Source organism: Corapipo altera, unplaced genomic scaffold, assembly GCF_003945725.1.
Source record: "Corapipo altera isolate COAL_440 unplaced genomic scaffold, ASM394572v1 61411, whole genome shotgun sequence".
In the NCBI taxonomy this organism is placed as follows: domain Eukaryota; kingdom Metazoa; phylum Chordata; class Aves; order Passeriformes; family Pipridae; genus Corapipo; species Corapipo altera.
The window spans coordinates 6,200,100-6,213,070 of NW_020884875.1; the positions used below are offsets into that span (position 1 = coordinate 6,200,100).

The 12,971-nt window shown below is 41.3% G+C and overlaps 1 protein-coding gene across 7 annotated transcripts in view; it reads left to right on the plus strand.

The window, feature by feature from the left end:
* Nucleotides 1-3,959: 3,959 nt before the first annotated feature.
* Nucleotides 3,960-12,971, plus strand: part of GPBP1 (GC-rich promoter binding protein 1) — a 46,402-nt gene continuing 37,390 nt past the window's right edge. Inside the window, exons 1-4 of one of the 7 annotated variants that reach the window (XM_027634914.1) lie at nucleotides 4,149-4,395; nucleotides 4,516-5,568; nucleotides 6,358-6,425; nucleotides 6,929-7,048. The gene's annotated coding sequence lies outside the window, so the exon portion shown is untranslated. The other 6 variants (XM_027634911.1, XM_027634916.1, XM_027634910.1 and 3 more) reach the window with 6 other exon arrangements.

Genomic DNA, 12,971 nt, shown 5'->3' on the forward strand with positions numbered 1-12,971 from the left:
AAACAGAAGCATGGCCTCTGAGTTCTTATCCTGGCTTTTCACTTGTGTCACCAAGATACTGATTCTTTGAGATAGAAACACCATTATCTTGAATGAGATAAAACGATTAATTTCAATAACGTAGGTCAAATATGTACTTATGTGACATTCAAAATCAATACTGTGGTATTACTTCAAAATATGGAATGTTAACTACAGCTTTATTGAAGCCTTTGCCTAGAATTTTGCTACCATCAAAGTCAGTGGTAATTTTAATATGAAAGTTCTTCAGAAAAAAGAGTCAACTTACATTTTAATTTTCAGACCTGTTCAGTACTTGCTTATTGTGTTAAATGCATAGGACACAGAGATGCTCAGAATTATTGAAAAATCAAGTAACTAGAGGTTATACATCATACAGTGGAAATAATAATGGTGGATTATTTAATACAGTCAAATCCTGTTATCTTATTTCTGTAGACAGACCCACTGAAATCCTAAATCAATTGGAAAAGTCATCGTACCTTCCTTTCCTAGAAGGGATAATACATAAAAATAGACAAGCCTATACACTTTCTACTAGTTTTCATCGTGTTACTGCAAATAATAATGACCAGATATTGCCATGCACTTCTGTACAATGCTTCCATTCTTTTAATTTGGCTGCTTGAAATGTTCATATTGTGAACATGCAGCTGAAAGATATTTAAGACTTTGAAATAAGGACTGTTCATTAAAACTGTGCTTGTACTGAGGAATTCTCACTGTGTTTGCGAACTGATTGTACAAATACTCCTTTGTTTAGAAGAACATACATTAGAGTTGGGTTTTTATTACTAACATTAGATGGCCATTTGCTTTCTTGTTTTTAAATATTGGGCTCACTGCATCAGAAGCTTTCTGGATCAAATGTGTATTAATCAGATTTAAACCTGTTCTATGAAAATTTTGATTTTGGCTTTCTGCCTGATCCTTTAGTTGAGATTGATATTGGCCACACTGGGTTTTAGTATAAGGTTAAGTATTTGTACGTCTTCATGCAGTGACACAAAAATGTGTAATAGTAAGAAATTAAGTATGTTTCCATATTTTTCTTTATTATCTGCTTAATTAACAATCTGAGTGTGTACTATAGTCACAAAAGTATCTTGTATTCTCATGTATCATGGCCGGGCTTCGCGAATGAAAGTTTGGGAAGGCTCTATCCATGTTTGTGACAAGCACGCTGGTGGCTTATGAGGCCAATACGAGATAGACATGTCCGATTGCAAAAGGCACAGCAGAAAGACTCCTTAGATGGTGTATTCTGCAAGACACGATTCCTTCTGCATTGCCTTTTCTCCTCGAGAGTGATCCTGCGTGTGTTCTCAAAAGCATCAGCAGCGTTATAGATGGTGTGTCTCCAGACCTCCCGATTGGGAGTTATGTTGATCAGTATGGCCAAGGTTGAGATGTTGTTTCAGGGAGTCCTTGAATCTTTTCTTCAGGGCTCCTCTCTTGCAGCAGCCAGTGGCAAGTTCACCATAAAGCAAGATCTTAGGGAGGCGGTGGTCCTTCATCCTGGAGACGTGCCCTGCCCAACGCAGCTGTGTTCTCAGCAACATGGTCTCAATACTTGTGACTGCTGCTTGTTCTAGAACAGATGTATTGGTCACATAATCTGACCAGTGGATGTTTAGGATTGTACGGAGGCAGCGCTGATGGAAGCATTCTAGGAGATGCAGGTGGTGGCGGTAGACGACCCATGATTCGGAACCATACAAGAGAGTAGACAACACTATGGCTTTGTAAACACTGATCTTTGTGCTTTTCTTCAAGTGTTTATCATGCCATACTCTTTTATGGAGTTTTCCAAAAGCACTGTATGCCTTAGCTAACCTGTTGTCTACCTCTCCGTCAATCTTACCATCCGAGGAGATGAGGGTACCTACTGGACTGATCTGAGCTCTGACTGGCCAATGGTGATATGGGGATGATGGAAGGCTTCCTGAGGTGCAGGTTGGTAGAGAACTTCAATCTTCTTTAAGCTGACTTCCAGCCCAAAGAGCTCAGCAGCGTCTGCAAAGCAGGATGTTAAATGCTGCAGAGCTGCTTCTGTTTGGGCAACAAGGGCAGCGTCATCAGCATAAAGCAGCTCCTGGACAAGATGGTTTAAGATCTTGGTGTGGGCCTTCAGTCGTCTTAGGTTCACTAGACCACCAGGAGTTCTCGTTTTGGTTATACCACATAGTGATAAACTGGTCCTGCCTCCTGTAATTAGGACAGTCTCACAGATCATCCTATTAGGCAAGAAAGGAGAGGTAGGTGGTGGTGTGGTTCTGTACATTAATGTTTCAATTGTACAGAGATCAAGGATAGTGATAAGTTTGAGTGCCTATAGGTAAGAATCAGAGGGAAGGCCAACAAGGCAGATGTCCTGGTGGGATTCTGTTGTAGACCACCCAACTAGAATGAAAAAGCAGACAAAGCATTCTGCAAGCAGCTGGCAGATGTCTCACGATCATGATCACTGGCCCTTGTTCTTGTGGGAGATTTTAACTTGCCAGATGTCTGCTGTAAACTCAACACAGTAGAGAGGAGGCAGTCTAGGAGGTTCCTAAAGTGTTACCTTCATAGAAGGTAACATCCTGGCAGAGCAGGTGTGTGAAGCAGCAAGGGAAGATGCCCCACTGGACCTGCTGTTTGTGAACAGAAAAGGACTGGTGGGTGATGTGGTGGTTGGAGGTTGTCTTGGGCATAGTGACCATGAATTGATAGTTTTCAGTTCTTGGTGAAAGAAGAAAGGGGGTCAACAAAACCTCCACCATGGACTACCAGAGGACAGACTTTGGCCCCTTCGGGGCACTGGTTCGAACAGTTCTTTGGGAAAGAGTCCTTAATAAGAAAGGAGTCAAGGAAGGCTGGATATACTTTAAGAAGGAGATACTAAAGGCGCAGGATCAGGCTGTCTCCATGTGCTGAAAGACAGCCAGCAGGGAGAAAGACCAGCCTGTCTGAATAGGGAGCTTTTGCTGGGACTCAGGGTAAAAAAGAGTTTTTGACCTTTGGAAGAAGTACTCAGGAAGAATACAAGGGTGTTGTTAGGTCACGTAGAGTCAAAATTAGAAAGGTAAAAGCTCTGCTAGAACTCAATTTAGCCACTACTGTGAAAGATAATTAAGAGTTTTTACAAATAAATTAACAACAAAAGGAGGGCCAAGGAAAATCTCCATACTTTATTGGATGCAGAGGGAAACGTTGTAATTAGCAAAGCCAGCTATTTCTGTCGGTTCATCTGCCGATACTTTGTTGTTGTATTAAATGGTGGTTGTTGGTGCTGTTACCGGCCTCGGAGCGCTCCGGCGCCGGAACATACTGCAGCGTCCGTGCCGCGGGCGCCGGTGGGGGCTGCGCCAACATCCGGTGAATGACGGCGGCACCGGGGACTCCCGCGGCGGGGGCGGGGCGGAGAGCGCGCTGGGGATTCCCGGCCCCGCGCAGAACCTTCGGGATCGTTCCCGTGACGTCACGGCGGGGGCGGCCCCGGGCAGCCCCGCCCGCCCCTCCCCCGGGGCTCACGCCGTGGGGGGGGGCGAAGGGTGGGGGTGTTTGTTGCGCGGCGGTTCTCGCGAGGCTGGCGCGAGGGCGCGCGCGGGGGGCACGGCGGCGCCGAGGGGCGCCATTTTGAGCGGGCGAGGGGAGCGCGCTGTGTGTGCGCGCGCCTGCGTGTGTGCGCGCGCGGCTGTGCATGTGTGCGCGCGGGTGGCGAGCGGAGGGGGGAGCGACGGCCGCCGGGGGTGCCCCGGAAGGAGCAACCAGGATACCCCCTGGGATAACCTTCGGATACCACCAGGATACCCCCGGGACGTCCCCGGGATACGGGCACAGCAGCCGCGGAGCAGCCGAGCCGCCCCGCTTTGCTCCGGTCCCTCCCCCGCCGCGCCGCCTGGCCCGCCCTCAGCGAGGGGGGAGGGAGCCGCTCCCCGCGGCAGGAGCGGGGCGGCGGGGCCGCAGCGAGAAGCCGTGCCCCGGGAGCGGGAGTCTGTGCCCCCCCCCCCCCCCCCCCCCGGGCCGAGAGAGGCGGCCCCGGCCGCGCCGGGGTTCCAGCTGCTCCCGCGGGAGGTGTCCCGGGCCCAGGTCAGCGCTTCCCGCCCGGTGCCTTCTGGACAGCTGTTCACCTTTCCCAGTAAAACGAGAAATGACCCTTTTCTTCCCCTCTGGATTATTTTTTCTCTTTCGTCCCCAAGCCCACCCTCCCTTTCTCGTCATCCCTCTCCTGCCGTTTTTCTTTCGGGAATGAGAAACAGAAGAAGGGTGTCGCTGATAGGCTGCGCTCTCCGTCAAACATCCCCGCCGCCCTCTCCGGGATGTGAGTGGAGGTGTAACCGAGGCTTCCGCTCTCGGGTTTGGCATCCGTGTTTGCTTTTTAATATCCAGGTTTCTGTTTGTTTCTGTTTTTAAGATTCAGGTTTGTGGGGTATTGTTGTTTTGTGTTTGTCTAGCACTGGTCCAGATTTCGTAAAGGAACACTGATTATTCTGCTTCTTTTTACCGTAGGCGGCGTGAACGACAGAGGAAATCCTGGATGTTTTACAGCCTTTTGCTCCAGCTGGTAGAGGAGAAAAAAAGGTTCACGCTGACCTGCAGCAGTTGCTTCCTGTGAAAGGGGAGAAACACCGGACACTGTTCTGGGATTATTTTTGCGTGGTGCGTCCTGAAAAGGCTTCTCAAACAATCAGTAGGCATCTGAGAAGAGAATTGAAGAAGTCGTGAGATTTTTTTCTTCAGTCAGTGCCGAGCACATCACCCTGGGCTCTTTTGTCCTCATGGCATGGATACATTGCTAAATTTATCAAATTCTGAATACTTCAGCTGCCAAAATAACGTGCTTTGTTGTTTTTAGGTACGCTTACTTCTAGGCAGCATTCTGGCTGAGTCATAGGCATAACCAGTTTTGTTAACTGGCTCCAGGTTAAATGTGGCCTGACTCACTGTGTAGACATTGCTGAAAAGTTTCATGGCAGATATTTTTTTCCCCTTTACCTCATTTTTTAGATTTTTTGACATAACCTTCTTCCATTTTGCAGTGAGACCCATTTTCTAAATGAAGAATCAAACAGACGTTTGTTTATTATTTTTTCCTTTATATTTTATGTAGTAGTTTTGCTGAAAAATGTTGTTGCCAATAAGCAGTATGGAGGTATCGAGATAGCTGTTGTTTACAAACGCCTCTGTTACCTGAAGCTGGGAAATGTTCTACAGTTCGTATGTGAAAGTTGGATTTTTGGCTTCACAGTTTGTGGTGTAAAACGTGCATATATTTTATCTGGAGCTGATGCCTCTTATAGTGATATTTACATGGAATAGACAAGACAAGAAGCTGTCAGAGACAAGAAAAGATTTTTAAAACAGACCGTTGGCAAACTTTGTAAATAGCCTTGCTGAATCTGTAAAAAGAAGGATGGATAGCTGATTTCTGTGAGGTCAAATTTATGTCAGAGTGCTACGAATGTAGTATCAACGGGAACTCGGGATATTATCTCAAGGTAAACAAGGTGCAAAAATACAGATCTCACAGTACTAACACCTTGTGTCGTCCTCTTGAATTAGGTAAGTGTTGTAGTGTTCATAAATCCATTTACAGTTCAATAAACCTTTTATCAATAGAACAGTTGAAATGGTAGTGTTTATTGCCTAGACGTGTTTGTTTGGGGTTTGTTTTCGAGAACCTCGAAATGAGCTTGTTAATTTTTACTTGCTGCTTTTTATAATTAATGGAATACTTCTTTATGAATTTGAAGAATACACGTACAAGGAGAAGCGTGTAGGTAGGATTTTTATGGGAGATTTATTTAGTCTAGATACATCTAGACTAAATCCATACGGAACTTAATCTTCATGTTGATATTGTAATTTTAGCAATGAGCTGTTAGGTACATCTGAACAAGTCTGCTGGATGGTTTGTATGTCTCAGTCTTCCTATTTGTATTAGATGTTTATGCAGCATCAAGGTGGTACTAATCTAGGTGGTTTTTTAGTCTTTTTTTTTCTTTCTTTCCACTGTTCTTTGTCACTTGTGAAAGCCAGGTAATTTTTACCAAAAAGCATTTTACTGTCTATGCAGACTAGCTTTTTACTGTGTTGATATTTTACATTTGGATTCAATGTGTTTTCTTATTCTATAATGGGAATGACTGAGTATGGCTGGTCTGCAAGTATAGCACTACAAAAACACTCCAACGTCTTGGAAGAATTCAAAACAAAATCTAGTGGTCAAGTGGCTAATCTTATATGTTATTTTTAGATGTATTGCAGTTCCCTTCCTTGTATGGCGATTAAATATTTCTGTGGATAAAATTTAAATGTTGAAATTAATATGTTTATAATAATTTTTTGTAGGTTTGCATTCAGCTGAGCTGCTACTGCCTCAAAGAAAATTAAGATGAACAGAGCAACTTAATTCAAAAGTCAGTGGTAATTTTACTAAGTGCTTTCTCCTCTATCCCCTCTTGATGATTCATAAAGCTTTAAATAATTAAAGTGTTATTGGGTAGACCTTAAACTGAGAGTCTGGTAAACATGGCACGTTTACCTTAGTTGTCAGTTTTAAAAAATTTTTTTAAGGGCTTCTGCAATACTGGAGTATTAGTAATAGTGAACTAATGAAAAAAAGAAAGGTTTTCTCTAAAGGCACTGCAAAGATGATTGGGAAGATTGCTTGTATTAAAACCTTGTAGAAAAAGCGAAGTTAAGCATGTGAAACTGTATTTAAAGATTACTACAGTGGTTTTTTTCTTCTGTAGCTTGTTATTTTGACCACAAATGAAGGACTTCCATTTACATCAGTTTTATAAATTCTTGGGCTCACTAAAGTTATATTCTGTGTGTTGTCAGTATCTAAAAGTTGAACTAGCTTTGGTTTTCTGCTTTGGATGGTCTTGCTGTTTTGTCATTTTAACTTGTATTTCAGTTTTGTTGTTTTGAAAACAAGGAAACTGTGGAGCGTGAATAGGCTGTTTCTGTGATCTCTGGCTATGGCTTGTGATTGTCCTGTGTTGAGTCTTGGTGTGGCTGGGAATTGACTGGTAAGGTGAGCCACATGTGAAGGAACCAAACCCATAGAAAACAGTGATCTTCCTCATTCCTGTGCTTGGATCAATGTGTTTTGTTTGAAAGCATTTGCTAAATGGAGAGTTTAGGTGTGAGTGGCCATTTCATTTGATTGTTGTCTATTTTATGCTCATGATATTATTCTAGGTGTTCACTTTTTAACTCATAGAAAAAGTGATGTGTCTCTTTTCTTCAAGCTACTTCAGTGCTGTGAGATACTTTTATCTCTCTTCAAGAGGCTCTCACTGAAATCTAGGAGCTTCTTCCCCCACTTAACTATTTTGGGTGACATCTTTATCTAGATTCTTTCCCTTCTGGAAGTTTTGAAGAGTTTGCTTTTTAGCTTCATGTAATTAACTCTGTCTTTCCCCCTCTCTGTATGTTGGCAGGGTAATGCTTTTATTCTTTTCACCATGTTTACACTTGGGAAGTTGTGATGTCCCACACTTGAGAGGAAGGAGGCACTCAAGATTTGTAAATGCTCATTGGTCAAAAGGAACAACAAAAGTCAGAGGGCCCACCAAAAAATCACAGAGTTTTGTTAGTAAATTATACATTTGGCATTGAAACTGGTATGTTAGTCTCTGACCTAGTATATAAGCACATGGCAGTGGGGTTTGGATAAAGGGTGAAAGGGAAAGGAAGAGATGAACCCAAGAGAGGGCAACAGAGAGAAAGAAAAAGCAATCATTAGCTCTGCATGGCCCCTTCTCCAGTCACATCCCATTCTTTTGGGAGTGTTAGTACCAACAATCCTTTGTCTGTTTTGTACCAGCAATGGTTGGTTGGCTCCACAGCCATCCAGCTGTTGGTGTTTGAGACATACACACTACCCCTTCTGGGATCCTATAAAAGTGTATTTTGTTTGTGTGCATAAGTGTTCTACAAGAATTCGGGCATGTTTTGCAGGTGTGCCCTGTATCCTAAACAAAATTCATACACGGGTGAGGCCTATTGAGGAGAAAATGCCAAGCCTGCTGGTCAACTTTAATTTCTTACCCAGGTTTTTATTTTTTAAGTGCTGACAGTCTGTTGAGAGGTTTGCAGACGACTATGAAGATAAGGTTCTTGCCCCCAAGAGATTATACTTTAAGCCTTGATGTAAACATAGTTTTTGTAGAGGAATAACTGTCAGCAGTTTATGTCTTTTACTGATGTGTTTATTTTGGTAGAATCGTAAAATGAGTACATTTGTTTTGGCCAATTCTTAAGAATGGTGTAGGTTGTTCTGCTGTGTGAAAAAACTGTTAGTGGGAACTTTTGAGAATAAACACCCTTTAATCTTGCAGCAAAGCTTAAGTGGAATTACAGCTGTAAAATGATAAAGGCAAATTGTGCAGATATTTAGCTTTGCACAAGTTAATGTACTCTATGTGCCTTTTCCCCCCCTTCCATTCTAATGTGGTTATTCTGTTCAAAATGTGTGGATAAAACAGTGCAATAGTGACAGTGCATCAATAACTTCTGAGGAAGTTCCTTTTACTTATGTTTTTAGTACTAGGAGTAAATTCTGTCCTGCTAGGTGGAGGAGAGAACAGGAGAAATATTTGGAGACCTTATTATAAATAAACATGATTGAGACTTGGCATGCATTTTGTTTTGTTTTTTGTTACTCTGTGTGTTTGAGCAGTGATTACTACATGGCAACTGATGATGATGCCCTATGTGGTGCTATCAACTCTTACACAGTCACCTCCTTTCATATTTTGGGTAAACGTAGTCAGGGAAACATCTGATATAGAGAACTGTTTCTCTGCTTTATATGCTCAGGATATGGCAGAACTTCTGCCTTTTTCTACTGCTGCTTCTTCAGATCCTTGTGAAGACTCCAAATTGGAAAATAATTCCTCATTATGTAATGTATGCTGACTGAGATGATGATGTTACTGAACTCACACTTCAGCTTTTGGACTTTGAACCTTGCAAAAGGGCAAGAGATTAGCGTTTCTCAAGCTTTCTGCTACATGATCAGTACCGTTTAGCAGAACCATTAGGCACTAAAGTGTGTAGGATTTCAAGCAGAAGAAACCTGGTTATGGTTTACCTTCAAATACAAAGTTATTTCATGTTATGAAATAATGTTGGGGTTCTTTTTTATTACTCTACATTTTGGTACAGTGCCAGAACAAAAACTTATTTTGGATAAGAAATCTTGATAATGTTATTTAAAGAACTTACTAACTTTGATTGTTGTGACATCTGTATTTGACCCACAGAAGTGATATAATGCCTGTTGCTTGTGAACTGTGTGTATATGTAGAAGAGGTGATCGTATGATAAAGTGCAGTGGTTGGGATGTCTAGAATACCAGTGTCCCCCCCAGGTCTGCTGACATTCTAGATCCTTATGTAAAACAAAGGGCTTGGGCCCTGAGTACAAATGAAAGTGGATTTTCATTTTTCTCTTTTGTCTGTTTGTTTGTTTTTTGCTAAGTCTCTGTAAAGCTAGGTGTTAGGACTGTGGCTGTAGTAGAGAATGTTTTGGCTTTAAATGGTTAAAAAACTGACCATTGCAATTTGTACACTTCTCATGCCTAGGCACTCCTAAGACTTCTGGAAGTCGTCAGGTTTGACAGAAGACCTTGTTCTTTTCTCAGTGTTCTACAGGAAAATTTAGTTGCTACATTTCTTTTTAAAACATGAGGCAAGAAGATAAATTATAAACTGTATGGATATCTTTTGTTCTTCCAGATTGTTCAGTGATAGAATACTCATCAGGTCAGTTCTGTGTTGGATGGTAGGGACAGCACAACTAAAACTAGAGGTTTTCTTTGGCTTTGCAGTAGCATGGTTGAAAAAGAAGAGGCTTCAGCTAAACCATTTTAGAACTTCAGATGTCTCCTGACCCAATGGGAGAGACCTTTAAAGGTTCTGATCTCTTTTATTGAGGGTGTGAGTCTTTGACAATAAATTTTAGAGAACCAAAGAACCTGAGAGAATTGCTGTATGCAAACTTAACCTTTTTGAAAGATGACTTTACATTGAAACGTAGCTGGGGGTGACACGAGCGTTTTACCCTTCAGAGCGTTAAAAGCTTGATTGCAAAGATGTAAACTTATTTTGTTGTTGTGGCTGTTCATTTACATGGAGAAAAAAGAAAGAAAGAATCTTTAGTTGAAGTAGTTGTCATGCTTTTGCAGCAATTTGTGATCGGTAGAAATGCCTCCAGTTTCAAAAACTCATAAAGCTTCTGTAAGGGTTTGAATATTATTTTCTGTTTAATTAACATGCAAATTCTGGATAGCAAAATAACTTGAAATTAGCTTATTTTGCTTTGCTAGAACTACATGAATTGCAGAGTAGTAAGGAAGATATCTAATAAAGCATGTCTTTAAAAGAGGAGTGAAAATTGGGACAGGGTTTGAACAGAAGTATTGTTTAGCGCATACACTTGGCAACTTCAGCTTAGTGCTACTCTTGACTAGAGATAACAGAGAAGGAGAATCTGTTATCATAGGAAGTGATAACAGTGGTGCAAGCCACTTAAGGAAGGGGTTTTTTTTGACAGAAGGTGTGTTTTGTGGCAGAAGAAAAAACTTTTGATGGGGTGGGTTATTTTGAAGGCCTGCTTAGGCCTTCAGAAAAGTGCTGAATATTTCTGTATATGGAGAGTGTGTAGTCTGATGGCTGGGACTTGTGCACATAGTTTCTTTGCCTAATTCAGACCAACACTTACAAGTTTTTCTGTGGCTCATGCTAAGTAGCTGAAGTAAACATCTGAAGCTGGCCCATGATGTGAGGACTGAAGGGAGAGTTTACTCTGTAGCTTGGTTATTCTAGAATTGCTCTGTCTTAGTGAGAACTTTGCCTATGATGATGCTTCTTCAGAAAAAAGAAATGACTGTGGCAAATGCCTTTATCTTTTTGTTGTGATGAAATGCAGTACAGTTGGTGTTTGGCATATCTTTGATAGTAAACATTCAGTTTTAATCCTAGAAAACTGTGTACCTCTTTTCCCTTCTTGTTAGATGGTCAGTCTTTTCTAAGGCGTCATACAGACTGACTTACTGGACCTTCTGAAATTCAGACATATGCTTTGTTTGCCTTCTGATGAAATAAGAATTTGATACACTTGCTGGAGCTCATTACCAAGAAAGCAAAGCAGCCCAGCAGTAGCTACAAACTTGAGACACTGAATGTAACCTTTCTCCTCCTCTCATGACACTATAGTATACTTTAGTTCTGATGGTTTACAATCTTCTTTTACCACATTTATAAAAATTATACTAAAAATTATGATGACAAGATGAGGGCGGGTTGTCAGATGAGTGTGTAGTTAAGGTTCCTACATGTAGTTTATGGTGTGCTGTACTTAATGTTTTATATAGTTAATGTAATAATAATCTGTGAGGCATTAGGTAAAAGATCATAGGAATGTGCCACTTACATATGCATACGTGATAATTTTAGACTTCCCTGAAAGATATGAATGTGCATATATCTGTGTGCTTTTAACATTTATTCTGTTCATGGTTCTCTCTGCAAATCAATAGACTGAACTTCTAAACTGGTCTTCAGGGAGCATCAGGAAATTTAAATTTGTATCTCCCTTCTAACTTTGTGAATTTGTGGCCTGAAGCTTTCTTTTCTTCCCTGTTACTAAATTTGCTATTCCATTCACAAGCTTCAAGTATGTGTAGCTATTTGAGTTTGTATTGCCTTTTATTTTAATGGTCTTCTTACAATCTCTGAAATACCCAAGTGCCATGGAAACCATTTCCTGTAAAATGATATAGACTCTTCACAGAGAATGAGAGTATAGAATCTGAAAATACAGAACTGTTTTTCCTTCTCTTTTGATGATGAATTCGGCTGTCAGGGTTTTTTTTCCCCAATGTTTAGCATTAGTTTAAAATCTGTTTTTCCTACAATATTTTGGTCAGCTCTATTTAAACAGGATGTAGTTAGTAATATGGCCAAAAGCACACAAACTTCTAGTAAATCAAGTTTTTAAAGTGTGTAAGTTTTTTTGCTATTTTACTATTATACTGCTTAGTCTTGTCCTTATTATAGTGATGTCACTATTTTGTCTGTTTCTTCATGCTAGAATATTCTGAAAAAAAAGCTTTTTATTACAAAGTGTTACCAAATGTGTCTCATCAACAATAATGAAACCTGTCTTAAATACTGGAGACACTTTTCTGAGCTAGGGAAGTATTTGTATTTTATACACTTGAGGAGACCTCTCTGGAGTTGGATTGTTCAGTACTAGTGAGACTGTCTTTGCCCTCTGAATACTGGTTAGACAAGTAAACATGCCCTTAAAATTGTGTGGGGTCAGTCTCTGATCTCACATCCTTGTCATCTTTAGTTCTGCTGTGCTTTTTTCTTCACTCTCAGTATAGAAAGGATCAGGTTAGAGATCACTTAAAAGAAGTAACTTCTAAGTCCATAGGCCTTGACAGGATGCTTCTGTGAGTGCAGAGGGATCTGGCTGATGTCATTGCAAGGTCATTCCTCATTATCTTTGAGAGGTCTCATGGTCATTGGAAGATGTTCTTGAGTATGACAAGAGAGCAAATGTTAATCCTGTCATGAGGAAGGGTAAGAAGGAGAATCTAGGGAACCACAGACCAGTCAGCCTCACTTCAGTTCATGGGAAGGTTGTACAACAGCTGATCCTGGAAACTTGTTTCCAAACACATGAAGGACAGGAAGGTGAGTGGGAGCAGTCACGATGGTTTTGTGATGGGGAAATCACACTTAACCAAGCTAATAGCCTTCTACGTGAGGTGACTGGCTTGGTAGGTGAACAGAAAGCAATGGATGGTGTTTGTCTTGACTCCAGTCACGATTTTGACATTGTCTTCCATGATATCATCATAGAGAAGCTGATAAGTATGTGTAGAGAAGTGAGGTGTATCCAAAACTGGCTGAATGGTGAGGCCCAGCTTGTCAGGGCTG